General features: G+C 45.4%; 1 protein-coding gene across 2 annotated transcripts in view; it reads right to left on the bottom strand.

The window, feature by feature from the left end:
• The window catches only part of GPR107 (G protein-coupled receptor 107), a 271,212-nt gene that overhangs the window by 218,457 nt on the left and 35,289 nt on the right, over positions 1 to 17,466 (bottom strand). The window lies entirely within an intron of this gene.

Here is a 17,466-nt window from a genome sequence, read left to right as displayed (position 1 = left end):
AGAGTAAATGATTTCTTTCTTTCAGTGTTTACTGAAGAGGACGTTGGGGAACACCCGTTTAAGGGTGACGATTTAGATAACCTGAACCAAATCACAGTGAACCTGGAAGATGTAGTAGGCCAGATTGACAAAATGAAGAGTAGTGAGTCATCTGGACCAGATGGTATACTTCCCATGGTTCTGAAAGAACTAAAAAAATGAAATAGACTTATTACAATTAATTTGTAACCTACCATTAAAATTATCCATTGTACCTGAAGACTGGAAGGTTGCCAATGTAACCACAATATTTAAAAAGGGCTCCAGGGGTGATCAGGAAACTATAGACCGGTGAGCCTGACTTCAGTGCCGGGACAAATCGTGGAAACTGTTATAAAGAATAAAACCACAAAACATTTAGATAAACATGGTTTGATGGGACAAAACCAGCATGCATTTACCCAAGGGAAGTCTTGCCTCACAAATCTCCTACATTTTATTGAAGGGGTGAACAAACGTGGAGAAAGGTGAACCAGTAGATGTGGTGTATTTGGATTTTCAGAAGGCATTTGACAAAGTCCCTCACATGAGAGGCTTCTAAGAAAACTAAAAAGTCATGGGATAGGAGGTGATGTCCTTATGTGGATTGCAAACTGGTTAAAAGACAGGAAACTGAGAACAGGATTAAATGGTTTGTTTTCACAGTGGAAAAAGTAAACAGTGGAGTGCCCCAGAGACCTGTACTTGGACCGGTGCTTTTAAATATATTTATAAATGATCTGAAAACGGGTACGACGAGTGAGGTGATCAAATTTGCTGATGACACAAAATTATGCAGAGTAGTTAAATCTCAAGCAGATTGTGATAAATTGCAGGAAGACCTTGTGAGACTGGAAGACTAGGCTTCCAAATGGCAGATGAAATTTAATGTCGACAAGTGCAAGGTGATGCACATAGGGAAAAATAACCCTTGCTGTAGTTTACACAATATTAGGTTCCATCTTAGGAGTTACCACCCAGGAAAGAGATCTAGGTGTAACAGAGGATAATACATTGATATCAATGGCTCAGTGTGCTGTGGCGATCAAAAAGGCAAACAATGTTAGGAATTATTAGGAAGGGAATGGCAAATAAAATGATGGATATCATACTGTCTCTGTATCGTTTCATGGTGAGACCGCACCTTGAATACTGTGTGCAATTCTGGTCACCACATCTCAAAAAAACATAGTTGCTCTGAAGAAAATCCAAAGAAGGGCGATTAAAATGACAAGGAGCATGGAACAGCTCCCTTATGAGGAAAGGCTAAAGAGGTTAGAGCTGTTCAACTTGGAGAAGAGATGGCTGGGGGGGATATGATAGAGGTCTACAAAATCATTAAAGAATGTAAATCGGTTATTTACTCAGTTAACAGAAGGACCAGGGGGCAATTCCATGAAGTTAAGTAGCTCATTTAAAACAAATTGGAGAAAATTCTCTCACTCGACGCATAGTTAAGCTCTGGAATTTATTGCCAGAGGATATGGTTACGTCAGTTAGTGTACCTGGCATTAAAAAAAGTTTGGATAAGTTCCTAGAGGAGATGTCCATAAACTGCTATTAATCAATAAGGAATAGCAGCTTGGGATCTATTTAATGTTTGGCTACTTGCGACTTGGATTGGTCACTGGTGGACACAGAATGCTGGGCTTGATGGACCCTTGGTCTTACCCAGTATGGCATATCTTATGTTATCTTAATATTTTATCCAAGATTATCCAGGAGCATTGGCTGGGAATGCATTTTCCTACATTTAAAAAAAAAAAACCAGTTACCACAAACAATTTGTAGCTGTGCCACAGATTTTTCTCTCCCCCCTTTCCCTCCAGATTACTGTGGTGATGCTTGGTAAATAGCAAGGGGTAAGAGGTGAAGCTGTTGAACATCTGGGTAAGAAGGAAAAACGTCTATCCTAGGGAACAGGAAGCAAGTTTATTTACCGTAAACAGTGTTTTCCATTTCAGGATGAATTAGTCATGCTATTTGGGTGACGTCATCACGATGGTGCTCTGGCGGACATCCTTGTCTCCAAGCTAATTTTTTTTTTTTTTTTTTAACTGCTGCACCTGCAGGGTGCTTCCCACGCAAAGCGCAAGCCCAGTCTCTTCAGTTAGTGAGAAAGCTAGAAGACAGCAGAAAGATGGAAAATCTGGGACTGGAGACATGTCCAGGGAGGAGGGAGTGTACGCATAGCTAGTTCATCCTATCTACAGAAATCACCGTTTACGGTAAGCAAACTTGCTCCTTCTCCATCGATATGCAGGCTGAATAAGCCATGCTATTTAGGAATCCCAAGCCCAAAGGAAAAAAGAAAACTTTGTATAATTCGCATTACTTTTAGAAGCGTTATGTTAATCTAATTCTTTTCTTTCAATTATCCTGAATTGTACGCCCTGTTCATTGTAACTTTCTTTCTCTCTGTTAATTATGGTTTCCCCTGGTTTTGCTGTAAACCGGTACGATAAGACTTTGTCTTGAGCATCGGTATATTAAAAGAATTTAAATAAATAAATAAATAAATAAAATATAATGGTGAACCATTAAGCGTTTATGCAACACAATTGAGTCTTTTTAATTCCTACTTCCCCGTGGACATGTCTAGTCAGCCAAGCACACTTGATAAAAAAACTGCTCTTCCCAGACCACTGTCTGAAGCTGATAGTTGGTCAAGGCAGTAATGTGCGGCAAAGGTGTGTACTGATAATCAAGTAGCCGCTTTAAAGATGTCCCCTATGGAAACATTATAGACATGCGCCATAGAGGATGCTGTGGCCTGCACCTGATGAGCAGTGACTGAAGTGGATAAGGGTGGTTGTGCTTAGCAGTGACAGAAAGGAATGCAATTCGTGATCCAGTTGGAGATTGTTCTCTTTGAAACTGCTACTCCTAGCAAGATAGGGTTGAATGAGGCAAATAGTTGTGAGGCTCAACGGTGAGGTTCAGTTCTTTGTTTATAGTAAGCCAAAGCTCTTTTACAGTCCCAAGTATGGAGCAGAGATTCTCTTCTGTTCCTGGGAGGTTTGGGAAAGAAGATGGGTAATGAAATGTCTTGATTAATGTAAAAAGCTGAAACTACTTTAAGGCAGAAACTTGGGATGAGTCCTGAGTATGATTTTCTCGTGGTAAAATTGCAAGTAGGGAGAAAAGTGAACTAATGCCTGCAGCTTACTGATTCTTCGGGGCGAGGTGATTGTTATGAGAAAAAACACTTTCCAAGTGAGATACTTCAAATGCACAGACTGAAATGGTTCGAAAGGGGCTCTCAGAGCTGATAAGACCACATTCAAATCCCAGGGCACTGGAGGTTTGCAGATTGGAGGATGAAGATTAAAAAGTCCTTTCATAAAACGTGAAACTAACAGATGAGAAGCTACTGAAGAGTCTTGATCTTTTTGTGATAAGCAGCAATAGCACTTAGATGAACTCTAATTGATGATGTTGCTAACCCTGCGTTAGACAGATGTAGTAAATAGGAAAGGATTTCTGTGGGTGCAGAGGAGAAAGGGCTGTTTCAACTCAGACATCAGTCGGCATATCTTCTCCATTTAAAGGAATAATTGCATCTGGTTGATGGTTCCCTTGCTGCTATAATTCTCTGGATATCTGCTGAAAGTGTTAAGGTTTGTAAAGCCTTGTGTTCAACATCCAGGCCATCAGGTGGAGGGAGGAGTGAAGAGGGTGCAGAGAGATCCTCCCTCCTGAGTCAGGAGATCTGGGTTTTGACAGAGATCTAAGGGATTGGACTCTGAGTACTGCACCAGATAAGCAAACCAGGGCTGTCTCGACCAAACAGGTGCTACTAGTGAGTATCATACAAGCTTTGTCTCATATTTTCTCAACTATTCTTGAGATGAGAGGAATCGGAGGAAACACATAAAGGAGACCTGTCAACCACGACATTAGGAAGGCATCTTGTGTCCTTCTGAGATGGCTTGGGCATACAGAACAAAAACGAGGAACCTTCTGGTTTCGTTCTGTGGCAAAAAGATCTATCCAAGGCTGATCCTAGTATAGAAAGATTTGGTCTGCTACTGATGGGTTGAGATACCATTCGTAGGGATGAAACAGTCTGCTGAGACGATCGGCTAAGGTGTTCGCTAATCCCGGTAAGTATGTGGCTCAAGATTTTTGAATTGTTGAGGGCCCATTCCCAGATCCATACTGCCTCACTGCAGAGAACCCAGGAACTTGACCTTCCCTGCTTGTTCACAAAAAACATTGCAACTTGATTGTCCATATGAATCATGACACTATTACCTCGTAGATGTGTAAAGGTCATTAAGGCTTATCTCATGACCCTGCGTTCCAAAAGATTTATTTAGTAAGCAAGTTCGTCTGTCAACCATTGACCCTATGTCTTGTAATGGAGTAGATGCACTCCCCAAACCTGAGTGGAAGCATCTGTATTTAATATGAGAGTATGGGTGGGATTTTGAAGAGGTGATCCGATGGTTAGGATTTCCGGATTTAACCACCAATGAATGTTCTTCCTCATGGAGCTAGAGGGTTATCTGAGTGGACACTGGTTGAAGATATTGGGTCCATTGTGCTTTTATTCCTCATTGTAGACCGTACATGTGAAGATACTACATGGATAGCTGCTGCCATGTGACCTATCAATACTAGTACTTGACGGGTCGTGATCCTTGAACTGAGGAGCAAGTCCATACAAAAGTGATGAAGATGATCGATCCTTTCTTGGGGAAGAAGAAAGGCTCGAGATTGGACAGAGTCTATTCCGATTCTTATCAATTGCAAAATCCGAGTCGGTTTGAGTACAGATTTCTCGTAGTTAAGGAATCCCAGGGACTCCAGGCAGGAAATTGTAGATTCTAGATGGTGAGACAGACATTTGGTTGGGAGAAACTATCAACCAATCATCCAGATAAGGAAATGGGCGGATCCCCTTACACCTTAGGAGAGCCACAGCCACAGCCAGACATTTGGTAAAGACTCTGGGAACAGAGGACAGACCAAAAATGGTAGAACTTTGTTTTGGTAGTGTCTGGAATTTACTTGGAAGCACAGGAATTGCCAACAGGAGGGGTGTATTGGAATGTATGTGTAAGCATCCTTGAGGTCTAACACACCCATCCAATCGCTCTCCTGAACGAAAAGGAGTACTAGTTTGAGGGAAGTCATCTGAATTTCTCTTTTCGGAGATATTTGTTTAGGGAGCATAGATCCAGAATTGGGCAGAGAGCCCCTGAGCGTTTTGGAATGAGGAAGTATTGGGAGTAGTAACCCGTATTTATCTAGTGCTTGGTAACCACTTCAGTGGCTTTTCGATATAGAAGGGCATGTATCTCCTGTTCTAGAAGAGGTGACTGTGAAGAATCCTTGAAATGGGTTATAAGTCATAGAAGAGGAGGATGAGATGGGAAATTCAGATGATAACCCTCGCAGACAATATGAAGGACCCATTGGTCAGAGGTGATACGACTCCATTGTATGGCAAAGGATGAAATCCTGCCCCCCACCGGAAGATGAGGCTGTGGCTCGTCATTCTTTAAAAAGATGGAGTTTTTTGAAGTGAGGGCTGAGACGGCTTTTGTTGTTTTCTATCCCTTGGACGGTTTCTAGATGAAGCTGGTTGAGTCTGGATACATGGCTGCTGGAATGGTCACTGACTAGTGGAGAGTGTTGGACCGTATGAGGATGATCATCCGGAGCTGAAGATGGTTGCTCCCCAGGAGAAGAAAGACTGGATGGTGGATTTGCATCTCCACTTGGACCGGGAAGGTGCGATGGAGAAATTTGTGGATGCAACATTGAGAATAGATTCTTAATGACAGAGGAGATCTGGTCTATGGCTTGTTGAGATCGAATGGCCTGTGGATCAGATTTCCTATGGTGGTGTTCTCCCCAAGGAGATTGGCAGCATCTTCCCTGAGGGAGAAGTTCCACAGCTAAAATTTCAGTAGACTGTTGCGGCTTCCAAGATCCCCATTCTCGGTCAGGAAGTCTAGATTTTGGTAAAAGATCCTCATGAAGAATAAAGCGTTGTAAGTGTGAACGGGATGACAAGCCAGAACATATGGATTGGGCCTCAGGTGACGACACTGATCTAGAGCTAATCGGTACAGGAGGAAGAGATACACTCAGGGAGGATGAGAATCTCCTGAAAGGGATCAGTCGAGAGGACTGGAGATTTGTGTGATTCGACTGTCAGTCAAATGTTTGCTTTTTGTGTCGCATGATTGTTAGAGTGCTTTGTGGAGACTGCGACAGACTTAGAACGACTAGTCTGTGTCGATGCGCAGAACTTGCCTGGTCTTGGTGTAGGTCCTTCATGTGTTGAGAGCTGCGTCATGTGCCGAGGGCCGCATCAATGCATATCAGCGCACTTCTTTTTCGATGCTTTCTTCAATGGTTCTGACGCATCATGTTCTTTAGTCTGGAATCTATACTCAGACAGTGCTTTCGATACCTCTTTTTCAGGAGCTTTCAAAATCGAAGCTGATTTATGTTTTATAGGTGCTCAGGCGACTTCTACTCCTGGAAGAATCTGGTGTTTCTTACCCCTAGGCTCTTTCAGCACGGGATCTACTTAGTGTTTGGATACTTGCCAGGTTCTTGTAGCCTGGATTGGCCACTATTGGAAACAGGATGCTGGGCTTGTTGGACCCTTGATCTGACCCAGAATGGCAATTTCTTATATTCAATTTTAAACTAGTGTTGCATGATTTTTGGCTTTTGGAGGCAAGATGAATTTTTAGTTTTGAATTTAATTTGGAAAGTCAGCGAAAACACATACCTAAAAGCCATCATAATTTCTTACTTAGCCCCTCTGCCTGAATTCCACTCCCCCTACAAGCAGCAGCAACTTACCCCATTCATGAAGGTCATAGCAGTTCAAACGGGGCAAGACTGATACCCAGTCACTTCAGCCCTGCCAGGTTCCAGTTGCAAAATAGCACCATTATTTTTTTTTTACAGCCATATGCTGTACAGCATATGGTCATAAAACCAAATAGTGCTAGCCTTAGTTTCTAAATGGCATTGGTCGGCCCTGATACCTGGCAGGCCATAAGCAACTGAAGATTGCTCATGCCCCATTTGGAATGCTACCACCCCCTTGATGGGGACATCAAGGTTTTTTGTTTTTTTATTGCAGTAGTGTTTATTGGGGTTAGAGAAGAAGGGGAAATTTAGTGGGATCCATTTCTTTTTCTTTCAGTTTTATATTTAGTTTTCTTTCAACTAAACAAAATAACCATAAAATGAAACAAAACATGAAGAAATAAAACAAGATGTTGTGCACACATCCCTAATAATTTTTAATGGACTGTTCTCCCAAAACTTGTCCACATTTTTTTTTAAACCCAGTTATACTATTAACCTTAACTATATCCTCTGGCAACAAATTCCACAGTTTAACTGTAGTTATCAGAAAAGATTCTCTCAAATTTGTTTTAAATCTGCTACCAGTTCCTTTCATGAATTTTCCCCTAGTTCAGGGCTTCCCAAACTGGGGGTCGGGACCCCAAATGGGATCATATATCCTTCAGTTGGGGTCACAAGTGCCTTAAGTGGCAGCACTTTTTAGGTGCCAGCAGCAGCATTAGTAGTGGAAGTCAGCATGGGGCCTATAAATAAGCACACACTCATAGACTGTGCAATGGTACAGCCCTTGCATGAGTTTCTGTAGTTGCAGGAAGCCCTGCGCAAGGAGGGATCAGGGCTGCTGCAGCGCCTGATGTGACCTGCATGTGGCAGCAGCTTGGGACGGCTGTGTGTATGGCCAGTAGAGATTTTCACTGCCAACCTCCCCTCACCAACCACTGAACCTAACCAAGAGAAACATGTTGCCCCTGTTATCAGCCTGTTCTCTCTTCCCACAGCCAGAGCCCAAAAGAAAACGTTATCATTGATCTGGCCAGTGAGATGTTTGGAAGAGGGGCAATTTGAAGAAAGGGATGAGAGGCAAGAGGGTTTTTTGTGTTGGATAAGGTGGGGAGGGATTACTTCTGGAGAGTGAGAGAGAAGGAATGACAGAAGATCAACTGAGGGATGTAAAAAAAAGGGTTGGTGGGAGGAATTGAAGCTGGGAAAATGAGAGAGGATGAGAGGGAGGAAGCAATGGGAGATGGCATGAGAGGGAGCGGCTGAATCAACTGGGAGATGTGAAAGGATTGGAGGAGGTGAGAGAGAAGGGGTGGGCTGGGGAGTGAGAGAGGGGAGGAGGTTAAGAGAGGGCATCAGATGGAGTACAGGAAGGGTGAGGAGTGATTGATGGAGGGGAACTGCATCACTGCTAATTTGTTTTGGTCATCCTCTGGGCATTCTTTGGAACTTTCCAGATTTGGCCTGGAGACTCCGGAATTCTGGATGAATTGCCAGGTCTCCGGACCAACACCTGATAACTCCGGGTGCCCTGCTGCAGAAGGCTGGAAGAAAAAGGGGTCTGGAGCAGCGCAGACTCAAGGAAGGAGGAGCGTCAGCACCTGTGCCTCAGGAAAATGATGTGAAAAGCGAGATGAGCTGGAGCGTTGCCATCCCCTGCGGGAAACAAGAAACTGCAGTCGCAGGAGGAGGAGCTACAGCGTTGGACCGCGCGCTGAAAATAAAGCAAGGACAGAGCAGCCAGACACTGCAGGAGGAGGAGGAAGTGGGTCACATGTCCTGCAGGAAAGAGGAGGCTCCTGTGGCTAATAAGAATCGAGGTGAGAAGAGAGAATAAGAGTACATGTGTGTGTGTGGAAGAGGGAGAGAAATGAACAAGTGTGTATGATTGCATGCCTTTATGGGCATATGTGGAAAAGAGAGAGAGCGAGGGCGCGTGTGGGGAAGAGAGAGAGAGTGGGCGCGCGTGTGGGGAAGAGAGAGAGTGGGCGCGCGTGTGGGGAAGAGAGAGAATGTGCGCGTGTGGAGAAGGGAGAGAGAGAGAGAATGTGCGCGTGTGGAGAAGGGAGAGAGAGAGAGAATGTGCGCGTGTGGAGAAGGGAGAGAGAGAGAGAATGTGCGCGTGTGGAGAAGAGAGAGAGAGAATGTGCGCGTGTGTAAAAGGGAGAGGAATGGGGTCACTATGGATAAAAGTTTGGGAAGCCCTGCCCTAGTCCTATTTGAAAGGGTAAATAACTATTCCCCTATTAACTTAATCCACATCACCCATGATTTTAGATAATCTCTATCCTATTTGTCAGCACTTCTCTAAGCTGAAGAGCCTAACATGTATAGACTGGTGAGCCAGACTTTAGTGCAGGGAAAAATTGTAGAAACTAAAAACCAAAATCACACTGATTTTATTTTCTATAGTCAGATCACTTTACTCAGTGCTAGTTCTAACAAATGAGGGGTCTACAATTCCTCCCCTTTCATATCCAAGTTATTCGTCCATGTTTTTTGTAACTTTCTCACATCCAAAATATTGTTATAATATTTGTTAAGTTTCATACTATATTTGTTGTTGTATTGGGAAATGTTCTTTACTTGTTACTCTCTGCCTTTACTCACATTGTTAATTGTAAACCGGGTTGATGTGATTCCTATCATGAAACTCGGTATAATAAAAATAATAAATAAATAAATAAATAAACTTTGCTAGTAATACAGGAATTTAAATGTAAGGGGTCAAAAAATACATATTTAACCCCAGCATGTTTCACCACACATTTACAGGGGAAATACAACCAAAAAGAGGCACCCAAGCCTATCACAACTGGGCTCATCATTAGAAAACGTTTTCTTTTCGCTTGTGTGGTTTTAGCAACGTCTGGGAACATACGAATTTTTTTTTACCAAAAAATAAAATGTTCTTTAGACAAAAAGATGCATTAAGGACAAATTCTCTGTCTGAGTCCAATGCTAATGTTACAATCAGTGTCGAAGTTTTCACTTCTTCTTCGAGTGAATTTTCAAAAAGGAGGATAAATGTGAAGTATCTATTATAGGAGATACTTCAGGTTTCATATTAACTTGCAAAGCAGACTTAACAAGCAGATAATAAGCCTTTGAAATCGGAGGTATCATTTCTTCTTTTATGGATAGTATTTCTTGGAAATATTTTCGGAGCATTTTAACAGGTGATATACATTTTTTTCCTAGGAAAATTCAACATCCTAATATTACAACAACGTATAGTATTCTCAAGGTTCTCCATTTTATTTTGTAAATATGAATGTCCCTTTATTACCATGTCCACTGACTTTTGCATATTTATCTCTTTGGTCTCCAAGACCTCATTTCCTCCTTTATTTCAGTCATTTGAGATTTTATAATATTGACTTGCCCAGTTAGCTCTTGTTGCTGGGAAACAAAACTGCAAGCTGATTTGAAAGTTTGGTAACAGCTTCCCAAATATTATCCAGAGTTATTTGAGGTGGTTTTAATAACTTAAAAGGTTGTTACCTCCGTCTCAGTTTGAAGAGACGCTGTACCTTGATTCAAAGCTTGTTCAGATCCAGCTTTTTCTTCACTTGCTGTCCGGCTAACGGCTCCTGGCGTTTGCCCTTCCATAGTGGCTCCACCCGACGCTGAAGCGCCAGCTGCCTTCGATCTTCCATGTGCGAGTGGAGCTGACTGATCACGTCATCCCTCTGTGCGGGGGAGCCAGGTTGAGGAGGGGCCCGACTTGGCTCCGGCAACAACGACGACTCCCGGTCCAGAACGGGCTGCGTTGGCTCACCACACGCATTACCTTCCAAGGACTTAGCATCGGAGCTAACTTCCAGGTTCCGGAGAACATGTTGGTCCATGGGGCCGGTCACAGGTAACATTTATTTTATTTATTTGTTTTTCTATACCGGTGTTTGATCTGGAATATCATATCGGTTTACAGTGCAACTAGGGTTCTAAGAAGACGAATGCTTATTTTACACTGTAACTTCATAATATTTTTTACATTATATTTCAAATGAAAACGGGGGAAACAATATATCCTGCAAGTTGTCTTACATTCTATCAACATAGTATATGGTAACAAATATTCCTTACATTATATTTTAAATGAAAGATGGGGGGAACAGTATATCATGCAGGTATTTTACAAAGTATTTTACAGTATAACATAGTACATGGTAACAGAATAAATTATCATTAGATAGTGATATAACTTGTAATTGTACATAAATTTGAATGAGCTATAACATGAGATTATATAGTAGGGCAGAGTTAATATTGTTTTCATTGACTAGTGTGGAGTAACGTAGGGAAACCGCGATTTTGTTATCGCATCGAACAGTTACTACAGCTTGCTATAGTGAAATTTGTAAAGATTAGTAAGTTCATGAGATGATATAGCGGACATTCAGGTGGGGGAAGGGTAGGATAATGCTTTTCTATGAGTTGTTGAGGTGGGGGTCAGGGAGTCTTGGAAGTGGTAAAGTGTATGGTGCTGTGGGTGATATGGGGGGGTAGGTAGGGTGGGATGTCGGTGGGTCTGCAGGGGAGGGGTGTTCTTCTAGTTCGGTTGACAGATGGGCATTAGGTAGCTGATGGGAAGGCTTTTTGGAAGAGCCATGTTTTGAGGGGTTTTTTGTTTTTTTTTGAAGGATTGAGTCATAGGGTCCATTCTTAGCTGCATTGGCAAATTGTTCAGAGCGAAGGACCGGCCACGTCCGCCACGTCAGGGTAGGATCTTGCCTTTCCCTTCCTTTTCCCCATAATTTGTAAGAGGAAATTTCTTCAGAAAGGCAATTTTTTTCTTCAGGGACTAACAAGCATCTGGAGCTCCTGGCACTAGCGTGCGGCCATCTTGGAATCCCTTCCCGTGAAACTTTTTGGAACTGGAGACCACCAGTGCACTGAAACAAACGCCGACACCTGGGAAACTGCGGGTGTCTTAAACTAGAGGTAGGCCATGGCTTACCCATACTTGCTCTGTCTTGAGATTTGATATCGGAGGTTCTATATTTCTGGAGCAGCCGAGGGCGGTATGCCGAGTCCATCTGTCTACACTAACGAAAACGAAATTATCAGGTAAGTAATTTCTCCATTTCCTAGCATGTAGCCAGATGGACTCAGACCAATGGGATGTACAAAAGCTACTCCCCTGCAGGGTGGGAGGCTGCCCGTGGCCCACTTAGTGTTGCCCTTGCGAAGGCTGTATCCTGCCTGGCCTGAACATCCAGGCGGTAGAACCTGGAGAAGGTGTGTAGGGAGGACCATGTCTCTGCCCAACAGATCTCGGCTGGCGAAAGTAGCCTGGTTTCAGCCCAGGAAACTGCCTGGGCCCTTGTAGAATGCGCCTTGACCTGTAGAGGTAATGGTTTTCCTGCCTGTATGTAGGCTGCAATAATTACTTCTTTGATCCAGCGGGCTATGGTCGCCCGCGATGCCGCTTCCCCTTGTTTCTTCCCGCTGTGAAGAACGAACAGGTGATCAGTTTTGCGCAAGGATTCCGATCTCTTCAGGTATCGGACTAGGATTCTGCCGACATTCAGGTGGCGAAGGAGGCGTGAGTCTTCCGAATCCCTGTACTCATCTGGTGATAGTAAGGATATAGTTTGGTTCAAATGGAACTGGGAAACCACTTTCGGAAGGAAGGATGATATCGTACGCAGCTGTATGGTGCCCGGGGTGAACCTGAGGAACAGTTCCAGACAGGATAATGCTTGAAGTTCGGAGATGCGTCTAGCATATTGCGATCAAAAATGCTGTCTTTAAGGTCAAGAGACGTAGAGACAGGCCGCTTGTTGGTCTGAAGGACTCCCCTGCTAGGAAATTTATTTATTTATTTAGAGATTTTTATATACCGCAGTACGTAAGGATATACATCACCGCGGTTTACATTTAACAATAACTTAGCAACAGGCTTTACAATTGACATTATTAATAAGTATTAATTAGAATTAATTACAAATAACGGGATTGACGGAAAAACAGGCGAGGTTGAGTACGAGGTTGAGGTTCCACAGAGGCACTGGCCACTTTAGTGGTGGTCGGAGTTGTTTGACTCCTTTCAGGAAGCGAGACACATCAGGATGAGTTGATAGTCTGATACCATCCACTTCGGACCTGAAACAGGCCAGTGCTGAGACTTGAACCTTGAGGGAGTTGAGGGACAACCCCTTCTGCATTCCGTCCTGTAGGAATTCTAGGATCGTGGGAATCTTGGCTGTCCTCGGAAGGAGACTGCGGTCTTCACACCAGGCTTCGAATACTCCCCAGATCCATATGTAAGACAGCGATTTGGAGAACTTGCATGCCCGGAGCAGGATGTCAATCACGGCTTTTGAGTAGCCGTGCTTCTTTAGGTTAGTCCTCTCAAGGGCCATACAGTAAGAGAGAATCGAGCCGGGTCTTCATGGGAGATCAGACCCTGCTGAAGAAGGTCCTTGTGTGGCAGTAGACGCAGAGGATTCCCCGCCAATATAGTCTTCGCATGTCCATGTACCATGGTCTTCTTGGCCAATCCGGGGCGACTAGTAGGACTAGTCCCCTGTGGTGCTCTATCTTGTGGATGACCCTGCCCAGTAGTGGCCAGGGTGGGAAAGCGTACAGGAGGTCTTCCTCTGGCCAGTTCTGGGCGAGAGCGCCAATTCCCTGAGATTGTGGTTCTCGTCTGCGGCTGAAGAATCTGGGGACTTGGGCATTGTGACAAGTTGTTAGTAGGTCCATGGCTGGAGGGCCCCATCGATTTACTATCAGCTGAAAGTTGTGGCCACCAGTGACCATTCCCCCAGGTCTAGGCTCTCTCTGCTGAGATGTTGTCTTTTCCCGTGATGTGGGAGGCCGAAATACCTTGCAGGTTTGTTTCCGCCCACTCCGTGAGGGTGTCTATTTCTAGAGACACCTGCTGGCTCTTGGTTCCTCCCTGGCGGTTGATGTAGGCAATGGTTATTGCATTGTCCATCATGACTGACAGACTTGCCTCGGAGTCTGTGGCTGAATCGAAGGCAGGCTAGTCTGACCACTCGAACTTCCAGGTGGTTTATGTTCCATTCCGCCTCTTTGTTCCATTGTCCCTGGGCCGTCAGTTCCTGACAGTGGGCTCCTGACCCCTGCAGGCTTGCGTCCATGGTGAGCAAGATCCAATTCGGTGAGGATAGGTTTACGCCTCTGCTTAGGAGTTCTTCCTGTAGCCACCATTGAAGCTGATACCGAACCTCTGTTGATAGCTGGAGGCGAATTGAGTAGTTCTGGGACAATGGATTCCATCGTGACAGTTGGGAGTGTTGTAACGGTCGCATGTGGGCCCTTGCCCAGGGAACAACTTCCAGAGTTGATGTCATGAGGCAGAGGACTTGAAGGTAGTCCCATACCTTGGGGCAAGCAGAGTTTAACAGTTTTTGTATTTGAGCCATCAGTTTCCTTCTCTTTGGAGGTGGAAGGTAGACTTTGTTCTGTTTGGTATCGAACTGGACTCCCAGGTATTCTAGTGTCTGGGAGAGCTGTAGGCAGCTCTTGGCTGTGTTCACGATCCACCCGAGCTCTTGTAGTAGGTTCTTGACTCTGGTGGTCACGTGGCGACTCTTCTCCTGAGACTTTGCCCTGATTAGCCAATTGTCCAAGTAAGGATGTACCAGGACTCCTTCTTTCCTCAGTGCTGCCGCCACTACCACCATAATTTTGGTGAAGGTTCTGGGGCGGTAGCTAGTCCGAAGAGTAGCACTCGGAATTGATAATGATGGCCCAGTATCGCAAAGCGCAGGAAGCACTGGTGGTTCTGATGGACTTCGGATAGGTCCAGAGAGGTTAAGAATTCTCCCGGTTTTACCGCCATTATAACGGAGCGTAGGGTTTCCATGCAGAAGTGTGGTACCTTCAGGTAACTGTTGACTGCCTTGAGGTCCAGGATAGGCCAGAATGTTCCTTCTTTTTTGGGAACGATAAAATAGATGGAATAGTGGCCAGTATTTTGATGAAGCCTGGGCACTGGGGCTATTGCCTTCCGGCTGAGTAGTCTTGCTAGTGTGGTTTCCACTGCCAGTCTCTTGGAATGGGAGTGACACAGCGATTTCATAAATTTGTCTGGGGGGATGCTTTGGAACTCCAGAGAGTACCCCTCTCGAATCATAATCAGGACTCACTTGTCTGATGTTATCTTGACCCATCTTTGGTAGAAGAGGGCAATTCTGCCACCTATGTCTTCTTCCTGTGGATGAGGGTCTGCGTCTTCTCATTGCGGGGTACGGCCGAAGCCTGCTCCTCTCTTAATGTACTTGTTCCGAAAGGAATGAGACGTTCCTGAAGGGCGAGGTGCTTGGGACTGTGTGTTCTTGTAAGGTTTAAAACACTGCGATCCTCTACCCTTGGTTCTTCTGGGGGAGGAGCACTGATATGTTCTCTTCTTCCTATCTTCAGGTAAGGGGTACTAGGGATTTACCCCACTTGTTGGCTAACTTCTCCAGTTCGCTTCCAAATAGGAGAAATCCTTTAAAAGGCATTTTTGTGAGGTTCGTTTTGGAAGTTGCGTCAGCCGACCAATTCCAGAGCCATAATTGTCTTCTGGCCACCACTGCGGCGGCGACACCCCTGGCTGAGGCGAACACGAGGTCTTCGATAGCATCAGTGAGGAAGGAGACCGCAGGTTCCATTGCTTCTCCAGGCGTGGTTGCGTCTCTGGAAAGGATCAAACAGGAAGTTGCTACCAAGGCGCAGCAGGAAGCAATTTGTAGTGTCATTGCCGATACATCAAAGGACTGCTTAAGGATGGCTTCCAGCCTTCTGTCCTGGGTGTCCTTCGGTGCCGCTCCTCCCTCCACAGGGATCGTGGTGCATTTTGAGACTGCACAGATCATAGCATCCACTTTAGGGAAGCACAGAAGTTCCTTAGCTGTGGGTTCCAGCAGGTTTAGGGCTTCTAGTGTTCAGCCCCCTGTGAAGCTGGCCTCTGGAGTATTCTATTCCAAGTCAATCAGTTCCTTGATGGGCTCCAACATAGGAAAATAGCATGAGGCCTTACGGAGGTACACCAACATGGGATTCTTCTTTGGTTCCGATGTAGGCTTCGTGCCTGGAAGACCCAGTGTCTTCATAGTCTGGGACACAAGGGCTGGTAATTCATCCTTGAGGAAGAATTAGAGCATGATCTGGTATGGCTCCATCCCTGGGGGAATTTCTCCTTCTTCCAGGGAGTCTGTTTCCTCATCTGAGTTGTCTGTATCCCCATCATGGGGGCTCCTGGTTAGGAGCGGTATATCTTGAAGAACTCGGGAGGTGCCGGGAAGGGCTTGTGCATCCGGCAGGATTTGAGTCAGGTGGGCAGCAGGGGCTGGTTGTGCCTGGACAAAGGTTTGCAGCCCTTTGAAAAATTCCACCCAGGAGAAGGTTCCTGGGTCCATGTTGAACCCAGGAGTGATTGTAGTGGTATCCCCGGAGGAATTTTCCTGTGGGGGCGCCGAGTTGGAAATACTTAGGTCCAGGGTGCCATCATCAGTGGTTCCGGATCCCTCTCCTGGCTATAGAGGGTCTTGATTTGGTTCTCCCTGGTTCTGTTCACACTGTTGACACAGGAGGGATTCCAATTCAGCTGTGCAGCTCTTAAGTGGCGGGCTGAGCAAAGGAAGGGTCCCTTTGCTTTCTTGGATGGCGATGCCATTGTTTGTGCGCGTGTAGGGCTTAAAAACTCGTCCGTGCGTGGAGTTATGCACGCAGACGCGCTTAGTTGTGGGCGGATGCGCAGAAGTTATGTGCACGAAGTGCACCCAAGTTGTGCGCGCGGCCAACAGAGTTTGTGCGCGCGGCACAGTTATGCGTACAGTCGTGCATGCGACCTAGTTGTGCGTGTCGCTGTGAGCACGACCCAGATGTGCACGTCGCAGTGCGCTCAAACCGTAGTTAAGCGCTTCGGGCCTCCGGCCTGCCCCGCACGAACTGTGGGTCGGGAGGGGAAAATTGCGCAGACAACCCCGAAGGCAAGATGGCGACCCCCCGCCCCAGAGAGTCTCCACGTGTGTGGACCCTCGCACAGAATCAGGGCCTACCCAAAGGAGGGCTACTCAACCCTATTTAAAACCTCGGAGGAAGGACGGTATGGCTATTCGAGCCTTGGAGACCAAAGACTTAGAAGTAAAGGTTTCTACCTTACCTGGTCTTGGCGCTTATCGGTCGCATGCCGGGCGGTCTCCAGCTGTGGGGGGAGAGGGGAATACCTTCACCGCCACGCTCGAATTTGCACCCGCTGCCTTTCAGCCACTCTGGGGGCTAAGTCCACGCCAGGATTCGGCCGGACTAAGGCTCACCTCTGAGGGATATCGAAAATCACCTCAGGAAAGTCTCGACTGGGGGAGGGACCATTAGGTTTCACCACAAGAGAAGCGGGGCTCACTTCTTAAAAGGAAAATTTTCATTCTTGTAAATGTTACACTATTCTCATTTGGGATAGTGTCCGCATCTACTATGGAGACTGAGAAATACTGAAGAGCTAAGCATGCTGCACGAGTATATGTAGGCTGATGTCAGCTTTGAAATCTGACTCAGTCTTCCATCTACTATCAGGAAAGCACAATACCCATTGGTCCTGAGTCCATCTGGCTACACGCTAGGAAATGAGTTGTTATCCAG

This window comes from Rhinatrema bivittatum, chromosome 8, assembly GCF_901001135.1.
Source record: "Rhinatrema bivittatum chromosome 8, aRhiBiv1.1, whole genome shotgun sequence".
In the NCBI taxonomy this organism is placed as follows: Eukaryota; Metazoa; Chordata; class Amphibia; order Gymnophiona; family Rhinatrematidae; genus Rhinatrema; species Rhinatrema bivittatum.
The sequence above is the reverse complement of the archived record's forward strand: the minus strand, read 5'-3'. Positions and strand labels throughout refer to the sequence as shown.